We start from the raw sequence: 19,567 nt of genomic DNA, 5'->3' as shown, positions 1-19,567 counted from the left end.
AGGTTCCCCTGGAGATGCAGTACTTGGAAACCTGCAGTTTGTGATGAGAGCCGTAGGACTTGCTCCCCGTTGAGGGGCACCATCCTTCTGTGGAGGTCTTGCTCAAGTCGGCAGACATTATAGGCAGCAAAGTGCTCTCAGCAGAAGAAAAGAAGCCTTTTCTGAAAGTTGTGACCTTTGCCTTTTCCATGAAATGAGAGAAGGAGGGTATGAGAAAGCAACCACTAGGGAAAGTCACAGCAGAACAGATATGGGAGGGAGGTGGAGAACTTCTTGGTAGTCCTCTTTCGCCGCGCTGGGTCTTTTGCCAACACTTTCAGTTCCAGGAGGAAGCAAACGAAGGTTACCACCTAGCACAAACTGCTTTATACTTAGTGCCCTGGTTCAGTCCTGGAAGGCTTATTTGGCCTGCAAGTAGAAGGATTCACTACTGTGAAGAAATGGATGTGGTGTTAACACTTGTAGAGCAATGAAGTGAGCCACCCACTGTGGGTTGGTCAGTGAGTTTATGCTATCATGCTTTGTAGTTTATCCATTTCTGTACATGGCTGCCTCTCGCTAGGTTCAGAGGATCTTCATGGAAGGACAGGGTGGCCTGGGCACCTTGCTATAGATGGGACTCAGGTCTCCTGCCCTAAAGCATAGGATCTTGGTGTGGTTTGGGGAGTGTTTCTCAGATTGCTTTTTTCATTTGCATTTTCAGTTCTCCAGTTGTGTAAGGAAACTCTTTGTATATTATTTGCCCCTTTTAGTCACTTCCCTGCCCTGGGCGTGAAGAGAGGAACAGAGTTCTCCAAAGGACTTTTCCATATTAAAGTCAGACCAATGGCCTCACATTGTGAAACCTCAGTGACCTAGGACATGGCTGGCTGAGGGTGTGGGAGGTTGCCATGGGTAAGCTGATGAACTTTCTGCTCTTCTACTCTTACATGGTCTGCCCTTTTTTCCAATAATACCTTCCTACTAGGAATTAAAATGACACCCTGTTTAGCTCCTTCACAGACAGATGTGGGTGCTGCTTTGTTGAACTTATTGTCAGGGATGTGACAAAGTGCAGCCATTGTAAGGGAATGTTCCTCTCTCTCTTTCTGGTGACAGATGTTGACAAAACCAAATCGAGTTTTCATTTCTCTGATTTTTTTCCCCTAAAGGCTTTGAGATGGTCACAAAACCAGAACACCCTTCCAGAATATAATCTTCTTTGAGGAAACTTGAAACAGTATTTTTTCTATCCAGACATTATATAAATTAAAATAATTAATTAATATTTCATACATATATCACCTTACATTATACATACTATGCAATTAATATATGTATGCTGGGTGTTATATCACTCTCACGTGCACACACATATATGTTATATATTATAACATTGTGTGTGTGTGTCTATACATACACATCTATATTATATCTATTATATATAATATTTGTGTATGTATAGATACACACATTATATATAGGCATGTGCGTCTGTGTGCGTATATGTATATGTACACATACATAGATATATACACTGACACACACACACGTATATGTATGTATGTATATGTGTGTATACACATTAGATATAATATATATGTATACACACACATATATATAGGTGTGTATATATATACATATATATACACATATAGTGTGTGTATACACACATATACATGCATACATATCCATATACACACGCACAGACATGCGCACACACACGCACACACAATGTTATAGATCATAAATTATGTTGTATATTCTAATATTGTGTCATACATTATATAATTGGTATATCTTACATTGTATAAACGAATATCAAGCATTACATTAACTGAAATTTCCAAGTCAATGACAAGCCATTTTTTCATTAAAAACTTATGTTTGAATGAAATAGTTCTACTGTTTAATATCTATTTTGTATGTGTTCTCAGGTACGGAGATGTCATTTTAAGACTACTTGCTGACAGCTTAGTTGCCCTTAAATTTGGCTTTCCAACCTGAAATAAGTCTCCCTGAGTTTGTCAGTGGATGTTTTCCCTTTTGGGCCCAGGAAATGCCTGGATCTTGACTCCACAACTGTAACAGATCAGAGAAATTCCGTGATAATTGTGTGTGCACGTGTGTGTGCGTGTGTACATGGGCATGCACACCTTCATGTGGCATTATTCCATTTCTATTCCATTTCCCCTCATGTGGAATTTACAGCCTGGGACTCCTTTATCCAGGCCAGAAACGAATCCCATTACCAGAAGATGATACATTCCTGACATCCAGACTTGAATACTAGCACATAGCTGCTCTGATGTGCATACAGCACAGAAAGTGGCTCAGACTTTGTGCAAATGAAGACTCTACTAAGTTGTATTCAAGGGAATAAACTTGACACAGGATTTTCTGCCAGTTTTTATGAAAGCAAGACAACTTGCAAATGGATATCCCTGGAAAGAAGAAGTGGTAATGAACAAATATGGTATATTTCCCAGTAGGCGATGAGTAAGCCCAGCGATAGCAGCAGGAATCCGTGATATATTCTGTTGTCACAGTGATTTTACACATGGGTTGGACAAACAACCTGTTCAATAAATCAACATGCATCCATACCCTTTTTTTTTTCCAGGTCCCCACTTGAAATTTGAAATCTTGCTATAATATATGTACAGTGTTTTTTAACTTGGCATACCTTTTTCATCATTTTCAATATATGCTACATCTTACAAGTGTATCATCATTATACAACATAGCAGAAATGATACCGTGTGTGTCATCATTGTCACAGCTGAAAAAAAATAAACCTAAAGACATATATATATATTAGTCAGTCTGCTTCTAGGACTCATACCATAATGTTCACAATGAAAAACTCATTGATTTCCATGGGTTTTTTTTCCTTGCTTAGGTGGCATTGAGTTGGGTGTCTGGAGTGAATGATGTTGTTATGATTTTTCATGCTATTTCTGATTGTGAATGATGAGTGGCCTTGAACTTGATCAGAATAAGATGATGGTCTTTTTCTGAAAGCAGTTGCGTTGCTTCAGACTTACATTGGTAGTTTTATCTGTAACTATGTGCCCTTTCATATTAGTTGCTAGCCTTATAGCAGGCTCAGACTTGCTGTCCTATGAATTCCAGAAATCTGTTGCAGAACAGAAAGCAGGGGGTCAACACTTGAGATCAGTTAACTGCTTTAAAGCTGCAGAAATTCCACTGAATAGATGGAGGTACTCTGGTATAACAGAGGAAGAAAGGGCTAATTGAAGAGGAAGTAACTGAAAAATAAGATCAAATGAAATATGAGTTCAGTAAACATAGATCATGCAAGACTAATCTGATATCCATCTTTGGCCATAGCTTTCCTAGTCTAGAAAAGAAGCTAACCTCTTTTCTTTGAACACCAGTATATCATTTGATAGTGTCACATGGGAATTATTAGCTAAGTGGAGAAGATGATTAGGAAGGTAATTGTAAGGAGGGTAAAGAGCTAAGTTGGTGGAGGGTGCAGGGTTGGGGGCTGGAGGGATGACCAGGAATTATGCCTAAAACAGAACAACCAGACTGAAAAGAAGTTACTAGAGAAGTGCCCTCAAAGCTCAGTCTTGGGGTCATTCTTGTTTAATATTTTTATTGAAGGAGTTGAGGGGGGAAGGTAGGAGGTATGACGATGACATTTGTTGGTGATATAAAATCGGGAATTCTCATCAATACAGAGCAGGACCAGAAGGCCTGACAGGAGGAAATGGATGAGCTTGAGGCCTAAAGCAAGAGACATGGGATGAAATTCAATAGTACAGTACAGTGTGCAAGGTCATGCATTTAAGGACTAATGAGACACCAAGGTGGGAACTACTCAGCTGGAAACAACAGACATATGAGAAAGACTGAAGTATATTAATCAATCACTGGATGACTAGAAGACACCCATGCGATGTGGCCATGAAAAAAGCAAACATGATGCTAAGGTGCATCTGGTTAGGTATTTCTAGTAGAAATAGGTAAGCATTAATGTCAGTGCACAAAGTGCTTGTAAAACCAGCTAAATACACTGTGTATATTAGTATAATTCTAGGCTACTACTTCAATTAAGGGACTAGAGTGTTTTATTCTGAGAGCAGACAAAAAGGGCCTGGCAAAAGAAAGGTTGAGAGTGTGTATCATCACTAATTACATCCAGTGCCCTAAACACAAGAAAAAGAGGAGAGCTTTTTAAACCAAAGGACAGTGTCAGCAAAAGGACAAACACGTACAAATAGACCACGAATAAATCTGGGCTGGAAATTAGGTTTCTGTCAGAGGAGCGAAGCTCCTTTGTAGTCTCCCAAAAGGTCTAGTAGGGCAAGAAACACAAGTGGTATTAGGATGTAGCTTATAAATTTTATGAAGGCAAGTATATGATATGGTGCTTATGATCTGGTTGCCCAGATGGAGCCTGGATTCTGTGATCCAGGAGTACCTTTTATGCTCCTCTGAGAAGCTAAATTGCCCCTAAATGATACAATTTATTTACATGAAAGACCTCCTTTTGCTTACAAGATCTGAAACAACATATTCACATTGTACAACATGAAGTATTTTACAATCACTAACTGATACCATAATATGTGGAATCACGGAGCTTTTAACTAGGTAGTATTTACAAAAGCAAACAGCTACAACTACAAACATAAACAGACCTGCAACACCTTGAAGTCCAGCCTTTTCTCCCTTGTTTACCAGGTGTTACATGCTGGAAATCTAGACAGAGGATGGACAAGCAAAAACCATGAGAATTAACAGGAGACAGGGAATCCCTGTGGGGCAGGAGCACTGTAATAACTGTCCATGTGCCCATTTTTCCTGCATGAAAAAAGGAGGACTAAATCACTGAAGTTCAGCTATTTTCACTGAGGACTAAGCTGCTCTAGAGTTAAGGTTTCACTTACTACCTAATGGAAGTGTACACAAGGACAATACTGTAAGTCTCCCAACTCCTTTAACTTCCTATAACTCGGTCTTTTGTCCACAACGATGGATACACTCTGAAGCACAGTCACAGTAAATGGAATTGCCTGGGGCCACAAAACAAGTTATCAGAAAAGCTGATGCTAGAACTACTGAATCCTGACTTGGGGTATCGAGGCAGTCGGCACATGTGTTTTAATGACCTGTGTTTGCTCATTAACTTATAAGTGACGCCGGGGGAACTGAAGCTACGCAGCATCCATTTGCCTTTGGGCTTACAAAAGAATAGAGACAAGATAGAGAAAATGAGGCATTAATGTGAATAGAGACAAGACAGAACGTGAATTGCTGTGCATGCACTTCGGGCTTTTATACACATGCTTTAGAGCGGCTCCGAGTGCCACTTGAATTAAAGTGCCAAGGGCATCTTATCTATCAGTGCCTGAGCTTTAAAATGGCAATAGGGGCTATTTAACTAAAGCTCATACAAAACCACCATTTTTAAGTGTGGGGACACTGATACACAAGAAGCAGGAGTCTGCTGGAGCGTTGTCATTACCATGTAATTACTGCATAATTACCATGCTCCTGCAGACTCAATTAATCAAGTCTGCTCCAACACCCTGTAATTACAATGCATGTATATGCACCTTATGTACTTTGGTAAAGGGCAAAATGAAACCAATAGTTGTTGGCCTAACTTGCAGGTTAGGATACTTTTCAGACTATCTAGAATTCAGAACCACCTGTGTAATACTGCAAAGTGCCTCATGGGAAAGGTAAATATTGAGTGCATGGATATGAAATAGTCTCCCTTTCATTGTGCACATCTCCCTGTGAAATATTAGGTCCTATATGTAGAGCCATTGGGACTTATTTTGGTGAAACATGCCATTTCATTGAAGCAGAAAGGATTCACAGAGACGCATCCCTTTTCATTACATTTTTGCTGGCAGAATTTGTTGGATCTGGGGAACTGAGAGAGAAATTTTTTTAGCTCTGTGGAAAAGTCTGTAACCTGAACTGTGAAATATCCAGCTGTGAGCCCCTGTTCCAAGGTGGAGTGATGTGAATCAGGCAGAATAGAGACCCATGCCTCAGTTTCTCACTTCACAAGTTGGTCTCAGTGCACACATGTATGTGTGTGGACACGTACACTTACTCTGCTCTGAAAACATGCTTCAATGCAATTCCCATTTTCTCAAAAATATTTGGAATTTATTTCCATTCCAATAAGTGACTTCTCTTATAATGCAAGCCAAGCCTTTTTGCTTCTCAGTGCCTCATTTTCTCCACTTCTAAAAATATTAGAATATAATACACAGAAACATTAGACTATAACACAGAAAACAATCCAAGCTGTAGCAAGGGCTTATTAAAGTTAGTGTATTAGTTGAAAGCACTTGGAAAATGAAAATATCTCTGAGCAAACCTTGTTCTCTGTCCCCAACTTGGGTGGCTGTCTTTGGTGCTGGGGAACGACGTGGGCACAAGAACAGTGCTTGACTTCTCTTGCACACAATTCAAGCACCACTCGTCTATCACGTGGGTTGGAGGGGATGAGGGCAGGTACTGGTGAATGTGTAGCCGCTGATGCTTTCTCTATCCAAATGTGCAATGACAACTGCACACCAGCTTTAAAAGCCCTTTTCATTCTCCAAAAAATCAGGCTTCGCAGCCAAAACACACTTGAAACTCCAGAGCTGTACAGAGTGGGGCAGGATTTGCCTTAGATGTGAAGCAATGAATGTGCTCATTTTTTAACTGGATCGCCTCGTGTTTATGTTAACTTGTATAAATGGGCCTAGCCAGTCAGCATATATATCTTCTAATGAGCGTACTATGCTCTAGGAAAAGCATTATCACATTTCAGGAGAGAAAGCATATTGGCAGTAGAAGCCAAGGACTGCAGCTTTCAGAGACAAGAGACTGGAACAGAAAAACGATGCATCAGAGCACTGTCCATGCACCGAAGCCATTGATCTATGCCGTACCTGCCTGAGAAAGAAAGACGGCCTAAAGATGACAACAGTGTTTGCACTAGGGATTTACCCGATGTGCAATAACCACATCGGTGTTTAAAGGCAAATGGTTTGAGTTGTCTGCATTTTTCCCATCTTTACCCTGGTTTGAGAAGGGGGAAAAAAATCCTTCTAGTCCACCGCTCCTTGAAATTCATATCCCCAAGGCACTCCAAGACTTCATGCTTTGCCACAGAGATTTCAGGGACTTTAAGGTAGAGTAGGCTTGTGCCAACCTTTGACACCACGTTTTCTTTCTTTTGGAGACTGGTTCACTTAACTTGACAATTCCCCTTGTCCGCTGACTGGCAGAGAACCTGAGAGGAAAGTTGTACAGTCCCCCAGGGAGGATGAAGAAATCTCTGATTTACCTTCAGCCCATCACGGGCCCCTTTCTTCCCTGCTAGGCACTTTATTTAGTTGTGTTTACATGCACAAATACCAGCACTGCCAACGGATACCTGCTTTAAAACAGGTGCAGCTCACAACATAAGGTACAAAGCAGAACAGACCAAGGTCACGCTCAGTGGCCCATACTATATATTTATTTTACTAACCTTGGGTGGCAGGGTAGGGTACAAAATATTTATTATTTAAAATTAATTATTTAAAATATGCATTTGGGGAGTTGCAGTGATTTTTTAGGCTTGAAGACTAATGCTAGGAGTTCCTTAACAAATATGCTTCATCTGAACAGTTCTCTCAAAACCTTGCTATATGTTAATACAAACCACAGGCTCTCATGAGTGTTTTATCTGTCAGGAATGTCATCCTTAACATACTCACTGTGTATGGAATAGGAAAGGGGGGTGGGAAACACCTGCTAAGCATCCACAACATATATTCAGCTAGCAACAGTAATATTTTGGTTAGAAAGGCTATTGGAGGAAGAAAGTGCAATTATTCCATATTTTCTAAACACATTTGAATACTATTTACAAAACAAAAAAGGATTGTACACCGCATCCTGACTTATTATCAGCATGCAGACCTACACAGCAAAAAAATAAGTTAGTGTGTCAGGCATTGGAAGAGAAAGTAATGAACCATACAGTAGTATCTAAGTTAAAAGGAATGCATACAAATGCAAAAAGCATACATAAGCTGGCTGAATTGCTTGCATAGTGCATACGCTCATGGCTAAGTTTGGAAAAAATAATTTGGAATTACATCTAGAAGGTACACAAAAGGTAAAATAAATATAAGTGAGTGCCAGCAGAGGAAATGGGGATGGTTGCATATAAACAGAGTAATGCCCTCAGTGGTCTGACAGATACAGAAAAAGAGTTCACGCTGACAATAAGGGTAAGGGCAGGGTAGAAACGCACCTTTATAGATGAACTAAATAAGATATAGAGAGAGAGCACAAGCTTGCATGAACCCAGGTTCACTTCATCAGATACTGTAAAGGATGTGCAGAAAGTAGAGCATAAGAAGGGAAGAGAAATCATAAGACAAGAGACAAGGGAGGCAGTAACAGGATGCTTGGCTGATGGCTTGAGAGTCTGACAACAGAAGATGTCTTGAAGTAAGACTTGTTTGAAACTTAAGAGGGATGCTGATACATTTTTAATTGTCTAATGGACTTCAGTTATACTTTTTAAAGATGAAACCCAAGGCACATATTTCTCCAGAAGCCTTGTTTCAGTATAGGTGCTGCCCTTCTCGTATCCCTGCTCAGCACTCACAAGATGAGGCGTCATAGTAGCAGTGATTTATTCACTACGGCAGTTCTTTTGTGCCATGTATTTTCCTTTCCTGGGTTTCCTTGCTTGGTCCTGTCTTCTTCCGCTTTACATTTTAGGTAAGCTCTTTGGGCATGCAGCCAATCCTTGTGTTTCTGTTTTCTAGGATGCCTTCATGCCCCCATATTTCCCCAGTCTTCTTGAAGAGTGGACCCCAAAACTGAACACAGCATTCTCATTGTGGTCTTACTGCTACTGTGTTCACAATCGTACTACGTGCAAAATCCCTGAAAAAATGTACTTTTCAGAGTACTGAAATTACTTGTGAAATCAGGCAAATCATTTTGACTTAAAAAAAGAAAAAAAATGGAAAAAAGCAGAGGTGTGGGTCTCACATTTTCCTAGTGAAAGGATTTTTTGTTGTTTCAAAACAATGCTTTATGTTTCAGACTCATCTGCAGATTTAAGAAGGGTTAAATAACCTGAAAGTGAAAGTAATTTTTCTTTAGGTTCAACGATTCAACCAAGCAATTCAGATTACTCTGAAATCATAACCTAACCTCCTCGTTATTTACTTATTTGCTTATTAGATTTACTCGCTCAACAATCTTTGTGTCATCTGCAAGCTTTGCCAGCCAAGATTTTATAATATTATTGAGATCCTTCCATGAGCCAGTTTTTATTTCATCAAACAAGTGCCAAGTTATTTGTGTATTATGTAAACTTTTAAATCTAAATGTCATGTGCTATTAAATAGAAATCAATGTAGAAATGCATGCATGTTATTGGAAAATGCTGTTGTTTTTACCAACCATATCTGTAATGTCATCAAAAATATGTACAAATTTACATAAATATATAACTGTACTTTAAGTCACATTGGCTGTTACTAATTAAATATTTGCCCTCTCTTTCGTTGTTGACAGAGACCTGAATTAACTCTTCCATTATTTGACAAGGGTTGATATTAGCTTATAGTTTCTCGAGTCATCTCTTTTACCCCCTTCTAACTCTCCTGTAAAGTTCTGCAGTATGTGGCTCACAAATGCATTTCAGAAGTCATGCAAGTATGGCAAAGACATCTGAAAACAGGTGATGACTTTCATGACATGTTTTATTATCCAGCAGTTTTCTTCTGAGATCCCCAGCCTAATTTCCAAGGGCCGGTTTTATTATCCCCTCCCTGAAAACAGAATGACTGTGACAACCGAGAGGTAAAATGTCTCACAGACACCAAGCAGCAGAAAGGGAAACAACTCTTTTCTGCCTGCTAGCTCACTTCTCTGACCACAAGATCTTGTTGCTTCCTCAACAAGCTGAAAGAAACCATAAGACTAGATATGGACAGGTTCAAACTCATCCCACCTTGAAAAAAGAAATTGTTCAACTAACAAGTAACGTGAGAGTTCCTGCAGTGGGCACTTCCATGTGTCCTATTATCAGAATAACTGGGAGCCACCTGATGTTTTAAGTCCGTATCATTGATAGGGCCCTGGGAAAAATCACGATTTTGTGGACTGTGCGGATACTGCAAAAATAGCCCCCCGCTGCAATTTTTAAGGGTCTCAAGCCTGTGCCAGAAAAACGTGAGCAAGCGCAGGTTTCCCTTTGCAAGCTGGCAGCATTGCAGCTTCCAAGGGGAAGCCTGCACTTTTGCAGCCTGCAGGCAGCTGCTGGGCATGTGTCCATGGTACAGCCAGGCAGCCAGATGAAGGTAAGTGTATAGGGAGCAGGGGCGGGAGGGGGTTGGAGGGCCAGGGCTTGGGAACTGTTGGGGTGGGGAGAGCAGATTAATGCCCCCACAGTGAGGAAGGGTGTGGGGCAGAGGCAAGGGCTGGGGTGAATGGGGCCTTGGGCCAGGTCATGGGATGGTGAGTGTCCAGGTACCTCATCCACAGGCATGGGGGGGAGGGAGGGGGCTCCTGCCACTGTGTGCACCCCAGGGAAGGCATGGGGGGATTGTGCCCCCCGGATTAGTGTGAAGGGTGGAGCGGGGCAGCCACTGCGGGCTGGGCTCTGCACCCCACTGCCACCGTCTCAGGAACCGTGCAATGCCACGTGCCTCCCACTGGCGGGCAAGCAGGGGATGCAGCACAGCCTGGTGGTGGCAAACACACGGGATCACGTGCAGCTCCCGAGGCAGCAGGGTGCAGAGCCAAGCCCACAGTGGCAACCCTCCCTCACGCCCTGCACAAATCCAGAGGGCACTTGCCCCCATGCCTCCCCTGGGTTGTGCACAGTGGTGGGAGCCCTCTCCACCCACGGAGGAGCTGCCCAGGCTCTGACTATCCCATGACCCAGCTCAGGGTCCCATTCACCCCAAACCCTGCCCCTGCCTCTGTTCCACTCCCTCCCTAACTGTGGGAGGTCTCCATCTTCCTCCCTCCCACTCCCCTTCCCCTTCCCAGACTTCCCTGGTGCGGTGGGCAGTGCTCCACAAGCCGCTGGGCTGTGTGTCTGGCTGCATGGCTGTGTCTGTGCATGCGCTCCCCCACTGCTGCAGCCACCTGGAGCAGGCACCCTGCTGCCTCCACTGCCCCATGTTTGTCAGGGCCAAGTCCCATTAGCCCTGGCCTTCCACCACCCATGATGTATGCCTGCCTGGCTGCTTGTGGAGAACGCGTGCGCGTAAAGCATCATTTTTCACTGAATATTCATGGAACTACCAGGACCCGTTCGCCAAGATCAATGGTAGTTCCATGAAAATTCCTTGAAAAATGATACTTTACCTATGCACATGCTGCAAATTTTCTACAGGAAATCCACAATTTTCTCAGGGCCCTAATCATAGAGAAGCCCTGGGTCATAGAGGTATACTGTCCCTGCTTTGCACATAGGCTTAAAAGGCAGAAGCAAAATCCATGATGGGGCAAGGTACAGAGCCTGCATTTCTTGAGTCCTTGGCTAATTCCCTAAGTATGAGACCATGATGCTCAGTGAGCTGACATAGAGGCAAGTATTCTGTGACATTGCTATTCTTAGGATTTTTATAAATTCAAAAACCTGTGGAGGGGGCGGTGGGGATCAGAAATAACTCAGAACTCTTTTTTAAGAAACAAGGGGCTCAAAAATGTCACCGTCCTACAGATCACAACTTTAAACATACAGCACTAAATGAGAAATTGATATTAAAATCAAATAATACGTGCTTCATTGTTTAACTGACATAGAAGATCTAATCCATCTTTACAGTCTTTTTTGGTCACTCCAGGGTATTAGAACAAGTATTATGGTATTCACATAAGTTACAGCTGGTTAAGAAAAGGTATTACTTGGACTCCTGAACTCTTGGAAGGGGGACTTTCCAAGTCACAAATGGGTGTGAAAGGTATGCAGTCCACTGATTTGCAACAGGAACTGGTTGGTAATCTTCTCTTCCTGTTAGTTTACCACTAATGACAAACATGGCACCTTAGAAAACACAAGTACAAGGATCGGTTGCTTGCCAAATTGCTAACCTAAAGTATAAAGCTGAAAAAATCAGGACAAAGCAAAGAGAATATATTCTATAAGAGAAATTACTGTGAATAAATCACTGGTATTATAAAGTTTCATCTTGTGAGTACTAAGGAGGAATATGCGAAGGGAAAGCTTGGTGGCTTTGTAGAAGACGGGGAGAAGGCAGGCCCCAAATCTTCACCACCACCACCCGGTTAGACCAGTACTATTGCTTCCTCATTTGAGAGCTGGGAAATTAGGACACAGAGATATAAGGACTCACCCATTATCACACACAGGAATCTGTAGAAGAACCAGAGGCCAATCTTAGATCACCTGGATCCAAATTGATTAGGACATCTGCAAAGTTAATTTTCATCCTGATCAAGACCAAGTGCTACTTCTGGCCATCACTGAATGGCAAATCCTGAATATACATGGTGCTTGATCTTAATTACAGTCCTGATCCACAGTTGGGTAGTGTTCAAGAGTACACACATTTGAGGTTTGGGATCAGTCCCTTATCTATTTTATCTTTCATACTCTTGCACAGATTTGAGTATGATGTGCATCTACAATGAATGTAGTAATATTTCATAAATCCCACTTTAAATAATCATGCCACAGACAGCCTCAAAAGACCTTTATATTTCTTCTTATACTGGGAAATATGGTGCAGTGCCCAGACCATAGTTTGAGAGGAGAGAGAGGAAGAAAGCGTGAATATTTTTGCCCTTCTTTTGCTCCTGTTATGAGCAAATTCCTTGCTAGCCCATTTCTGCAGATTACTTCTATTTATTCTTTTGTTCCTGTTTCCAAGAATACATCTTCAGAGTCAATTCGAGCTTCAATGCATGGCAATTACTAAAGAAATAAAATATTATTACCCTCATCTCCAAGCATTTTGGCCACATTCTTCTTGGCTTTTCTATTTTCAATATCTGAAGTGCAGCACTCCTTCAGTGCCCTTGAAGAAGTACTTGTTACATTTCTGCATGCATTATTCCATAGAAGAAGAAAAAAAATATCATCTTTCAATTTATGAATCATTCTTATCTTTACTCTTCACCTTTACTTCTCTTTGTGTTTCCTTCTCTTATGATCTTCTAAATTATTTCTGACCAAATACAATGTCATAAAGTTGGAGCACTTTATTTTGTCATTATCTCTACCATAATTTTTACTCACACCATCTTTATGCAGTATAGACTCACAGCTTTCAGTACCTACCCTTATTATACTCTTTGGAAACCTATTTCTTTCCCCTTCTCACCCACTGAACTTTTTAGAATTTATTGTTTTTCCCCTTTATGTTCTTGCCTTGGTTTAACTGTATTCCTATTTTAAATGTCTAAGTCCCCGATCTCCCTCAAAAAAGCAAAGGGGGGTGGACGAGGGGTGCATTATTCCACGTTTCCAGGGTGCTCTAAACAAATAATGTGCTTCGTAGGGTAGATGCTTCTTCCTCTTCAAAAAATAAAAATGCAGCCGAGTGCTGCTGGTAATAGGAGATATATTCATTGAAGTGCAGCATGCCCAAAAGAGTGCACAGGGATATTGGTAGAGCAGCCACAAAAGACTTGAAGCAAAAGGCTCATCCAGAAACCAGCTATAGCTAATAACTGGCACAATCATGTATAATGGCAGAAGAAGCCAAACAGCACCCACTACTGGTTAAGAAACAGAAAGGAAGGTGCAAGTGTCTAACCTAGGACTTTGTGACTTGCATGAACCTAAACAACCCTGGGAAAATTAAATCAGCAGCTTGTGAGATGTCCACACAGCAAGTAAAGAAGCATAGGCACCAACTGTGTCAACACATGCCCATTAAAAGAGTCACAGTGCACATCAAGCCAGTAAGAGGTCAGGCACTCAGAGCTGTAATGTAGACAAGTTGAAATAGCAGGGCAGCTCTTTAATACTGTTTGGCACTTCTTTAGTATTTTTTCCCTGCAGAGCACTTTACTAATACTAACAAATACCACATGGCCCACAACTTGCACTCCCTGGCTAGGGACAGATATTTAAAAAGCCTGAGCCTGATTTGATTCAATCTTTGCATGTTAATCTAACTGGGCTAGGCTAAATCAGTTTTGTAACCAGACAGACATCCCAGACATATAGGGACATGCTTGCAGTGGCTCAGACTGGAAGCTGGGGGGCACTAGAGCAGCCCTCCCTTCCCTTCCACAACACTGGGCTGAGGGGGCCATGGCCAAGCTCCATACGGGATGCTCTGATTAGCCCAGCAGGGAATTGACAACTGTGTTTATTGCCCCTAACTCAGTGCTTATCACTCCATTAAGAAAACAACAGAGGGACATTATCAGCTCCCTGTTGATTCTGGCTGTTGATTCAGCACGGACCTTTGCCAGCATGTGGTCTGTTAGCTAACACACAGACACCTCTCCACAAGGCAGAGAGGAGGGAGGAACTCCTGCTTAGCAAGGAGTGGTGAGGGGTGGGGTGGGGAAAGCAGCCACAATCTCTGGCGCTGCAGCCAGGGAGCAGAGGGGAGGGCCAGCCCTGCTGTGAAGCAGAGAGCCTGCCCAGCCCGGAGAGCATGCCAGGAAGCTGGGGGTGTCTGGTTTAACTTAAACCACCAAGAAGTCTGGGACAGACAATGCATAAACCAGTTTGACCCAAATCAGTTAAGTCTGATACTACATTCAACCAGGTTTATCTCAAACCAGTTTCAGCCATTTTCAAACTGGTTTATGTGCACTGAAAATCTGTTCTGTTACATGTTTAAACCAGTTTCATAGTTCCATAGTTTCTAGGGTCGGAAGGGACCTGAGCAGATCATCTAGTCCGACCCCCTGCCATGGCAGGAAAGAATACTGGGGTCAAACGACCTCAGCAAGATGTTCATCTGACCTCCTCTTAAAACCCCCCAGGGTAGGAGCCTGCACCACTTCTCTTGGAAGTCAGTTCCAGACCCTAGCCGCCCTGACTGTGAAGTGGCGCCTCCTGATATCTAACCTAAACCTACCCTCTGCCAGCTTCTGACCGTTATTCCTGGTCACTCCTGGCGGTGCTCGGGGGAACAATGACTCCCCCAATGCCTGCTGATCCCCCCTGACTAGTTTATAACAGGCCACAAGATCCCCCCTCAGCCTTCTCTTTTGGAGGCTGAACAGGTTCAGGTGCCATAGCCTCTCCTCATAGGGCCTGCCCTGTTGTCCCTTGATCATATGAGTGGCCTCCTCTGGACCCTCTCCATGCTGTCGACATCCCTCTTGAAGTGCGGCGCCCAGAACTGGACGGAGTACTCCAGCTGCGGCCTGACCAGTGCCGCATAGAGGGGGAGGATCACCTCTTTGGACCTGCTCGAGATGCATCTGTGGATGCACGACAAGGTGCGGTTGGCCTTCCTGACTGCCTCCCCACACTGCCAGCCCATGTTCATCTTGGAGTCAATGATGACCCCAAGATCCTTTTCTGCCTCCGTGCTGACAAGAGGGGAGTTCCCCAACCTGTAGGTATGGTGCCGGTTCTTCCTCCCCAGGTGCACCACCTTACACTTGTCTGTGTTGAAACCCATCTTATTCTCATCCGCCCACCCTTGTAACCTGTCTAAGTCTGATTGTAGCCTGTTGCATCCTTCCAGTGTGCCCACGTCCCCCCACATCTTAGTGTCATCAGCAAATTTGAACAGGGTGCTTTTTACCCCCTCGTCCAAATCCCTGATGAAGATGTTGAACAGCGCGGGCCCGAGGACCGAGCCCTGCGGAACCCCACTGCCCACGTCCTTCCAGGTTGAGAAGGACCCATCCACTACCACCCTCTGGGTGCGGCCCTTCAGCCAGTTGGCGACCCATTTGACTGTGTGGGTGTCTACACCACAGCCCCCCAGTTTCTTAATGAGAACGGGGTGAGAGACAGTGTCAAAAGCCTTCTGAAAGTCCAGGAAGACTACATCCACTGCTACCCCTGCATCTAATGATCAGGTGATCTGATCGTAAAAGGCCACCAGGTTGGTCTGACATGACCTGCCACTGATGAACCCGTGTTGGTTGCCCCTAAGCATGCAGTCCCCTGCTGGCCCCTCCTGGATGTGTGCCAGCATCATTTTCTCAAACAGCTTGCCTAGGATTGAGGTAAGAGTAACCAGCCTATTGTTTCCCGGGTCCTCCTTCCTGCCTTTTTTGAAGATGGGAACTATGTTGGCCCTCTTCCAGTCCTCTGGTACCTCACCAGACCACCACGAGTGCTTGTAAAGTCATGGCAGAAGACTTGCAATGACCTCAGCCAGTTCTTTTAGAACTCTAGGGTGGAGATCATCTGGGCCAGATGACTTGAATACATTCAACCCCTCCAGAAGCTCCCTAACTAAATCCTCACTAACCCGTGGCCCAGGTGTGCCTCCCCCGGGGCCCGAGGGGGGCTCAGCAGGGAGGTGGCTGTTCTGGTCCCTACTTAGGAAGATGGAGGCAAAGAAATCATTAAACGTGTTAGCTTTGCCGTCTGGTGTGACGACCAAATTTCCCAACGCATCCTGCAAGGGCCCCACATTACCCGGGACCTTCTTTTTACTGCCTATGTATTTAAAAAAAAGACTTCTTATTGTCCTTAATCTGGGAAGCCAGTCCCAGTTCCATCTCTGCCTTGGCCTTCCTAACTACCGCCCTACATCCTCGAGCAACTACAGAATAGTCCTCCCTGGTGATGACCCCTTCTTTCCATTGGGTGTAAGCCTCCTTTTTAGCAAGGAGACATTCCTGGATGCTTCTGGTGAGCCATGGAGGCTTGTGTGCTCTCATGCTCCCTTTGATCCTCATTGGGATTACCTTCCTTTGAGCTTGGAGGATCGACTTCTTAAGGAGTGACCACTCTCCTTGGGCACCTGGCTCCCTCCCCCTGGGACCTCAGTGCTTCTCCAACTATCCTCCTTAGCTCGTTGAAGTTTGCCCTCCTAAAATCTAGGGCTGCTGCCTTACTGCATGCCTTTGCCACCTTGCGCTGGATGGTGAATTCCAGCGGGCGATGATCGCTGTCGCCCAGGTGGTCGAGCACTTGCAGCCCCCTCACCAGGTCATCACCCGTGGCCAGCACTAGGTCCAACAAGGCATCCCCCCTGGTGGGGCTGTGCACCTCCTGGGTTAGATGAAGGTCCTGCACTCTGGCCAAGAACCTACGTGAACATTCAGACCCGGCTGACTGCTCTTCCCAGCAGATGTCTGGGAAATTCAGGTCTCCCATGATTACCACATCCTTAGCCTTCACTACCTCTGTGAGCTGACCCAAGAATTCTTGGTCAAGCTCTTCTCCCTGGTTGGGAGGTCTGTAGTAGACTCCCACCGTTAAGTCTCTTTCCCCGCGACTGCCTTGTATTCTAACCCAAAGCACTTCAGAGTGCCCCTTCCCTGACTCCTTGCTAATTGACGAGGATGTGTATTCCTCCTTAATGTAGAGTGCCATGCCCCCACCTCTCTTTCCTATCCTGTCCCTCCTGTACAGCCTATAGCCCTTGCCATTGACCGCCCAATCATGCATTGCGTCCCACCACGTTTCCGTAATCCCCACTATGTCCGGGCTGGTGTCAGCCAGCAGGAGGATGAGTTCCTCCTGCTTGTTACCAATACTATGAGCATTTGTGTAGAGGCATTTGAGGCCTCCTGTGGGTGTGTGTACTGACCCCCTAGTCCCAGCGTTACCCTGGCCCCTATCTCTTGCCTGTTTATTCGTTTCACTCGTTGGTCTGGGCTGGGCTGATCACTTAAACCAGTTTATGTGTAATGTCTGTCCCTAGCCCCTCAGACCACAAGAAAACACAACAGCTCAACCTACTTGGCTGCCTACAGACCTGTTTAGCTTCACCTTATGTTGCCTCTAGTACAACAGCTTGATCAGACGGGTAGTTCCAGGGCACTTTCAGTGCGCTTCCAGCTGGTAGGAAGCCACTTCATTTCTTTTCAGTTTCTACTGAAACCGTAGAAACTCATGATTCTTCCATTTGCAGTATCCGCAGCTATTCTCTTTCCTGCTCTATGTGCATGTGTGCATTGACTCCATCCCATTCATAAAAGCATTTTAAGGAAAGTGCTGGATGTATGCATGTCCCCACATTTGAGACACGCTTAAGTGCTTCCCCAGATCCATACTATGGCCTCTGAACAGTGATCTGCTGGCTGGTGTAACAATTTGTCCATTACCCTGGGACCGTAAACATTATGTTGCATGAAACATCTTCTCACACTTTAAGCTACTGGCTTGAGCACATATACACAGCTCAAATGGATTAGACCACTTCAAATTCTCTATTTATTACAAATGATAAAGGTCACTATGGCATTCTTAATCTATCAACCACAGGTACATCTCTGATACTCATTTTGGGAAAACACGAGTAACTCAAAACTCATCTTTCCAGCCATGTTTACAAAATGGGCAATACTATCATCCACATATTATAGAGAGGAGGACACATAGAGGAGCCCAATCAAATCAGTGGGATTTAAGCATCTAAACACTTCTGAGGATTTTGGGTCAAGGTTCTTGCCCAAGGTCACACAAGAAGATTGTGGCAGAGCCCAAACTTAAAATCTAAGAAGGCTGACTTAAACACTGAGGCAGCCTTCTTTTCTCATAAAAATACCATCATCTGGATTTATGCTCTGCTTTATCATCATTACTATGGATGTTGGTCTGTTTTTAAATATATGGAGCAATATCCAGATTTCAATTAAGATGAAGGAACCAATGTGGCAATGAAGGTGTGCAAAGCTCAGGTACACTAGAAAACCTGCTTCCTAAAATCATTTGGCCAAAGTCTTTGTTGCTAGAGAGAGAAAAATGTATATCAAGCTGCAGCTCCGTTTAATCCTTGGCTTTTCTGTTGACACGAAGAAATGTGTGTCTGAATGCCAGTGCTTTGTGTTGTGTGTCCTTGAAGCCAAACACCAAGTAATGAATTAATCCAAAGTGATAATATCTGGCTACAGAATGGCACAGTGGCCAGGGGATGAGGAAACTGGAGAGACCTGGCTTCTGGTTCTGGCTGTGCCTCAATTTCGTATCAGCAAAATGACAATTAAGAGCGTTGAAATCCATCTATAAAGTTCACTGAGCATTACCACCATAATTAATGCTGGTGATGTACAGTGCTGGACACACAAATGTACAATCCTAATACACACGGAGACCTAATAAATAGGAGTTATATACTCTGAAGATGTCAGTTTGGCATTTTTCAAAGATAAGATCATAGCTATCTGCTCATCCCTGAAGCCAAAGGAGAGCTGAGTGGAGGGATGAATACCCACTAAGCAAGTTACTAGTGATGCCGTTGCAGGAATTCATTTTAAAAATACACATCTATATTTTAATTCTGGATAAAACCACAAGCATTTGAAATGCTCCCAGAGGAACGAAAGCTCAGACCTGTGGAATGTCAGTCATGGAAATTCAATGACCATCATGTGACCTACCAAATGCCACTGTGGAAAATAAATATGTGATGCTAAACAGATACACCGTGTCCATAAAGTTCCTCGCTAAAAA

The 19,567-nt window shown here is 43.6% G+C and overlaps 1 protein-coding gene and 1 long non-coding RNA gene across 2 annotated transcripts in view; one reads left to right on the top strand and one right to left on the bottom strand.

Annotated features, from left to right (window-relative positions):
* The window catches only part of LOC149867974 (uncharacterized), a 128,322-nt gene extending 124,854 nt beyond the window's left edge, over positions 1-3,468 (top strand). Inside the window, exons 7-8 of the transcript XR_016441160.1 lie at positions 753-894; positions 1,917-3,468. The gene's annotated coding sequence lies outside the window, so the exon portion shown is untranslated. The remainder of the gene's footprint in view (positions 1-752; positions 895-1,916) is intronic.
* LOC149867973 (uncharacterized) overlaps positions 1-19,567 on the bottom strand; it is a 354,972-nt gene that overhangs the window by 248,247 nt on the left and 87,158 nt on the right. The window lies entirely within an intron of this gene.

Source organism: Crocodylus siamensis, chromosome 3 (assembly GCF_052110815.1).
Source record: "Crocodylus siamensis isolate JL-2025a chromosome 3, ASM5211081v1, whole genome shotgun sequence".
Lineage (NCBI taxonomy): Eukaryota > Metazoa > Chordata > Crocodylia > Crocodylidae > Crocodylus > Crocodylus siamensis.
This window is presented reverse-complemented; position numbering and strand designations above follow the sequence as displayed.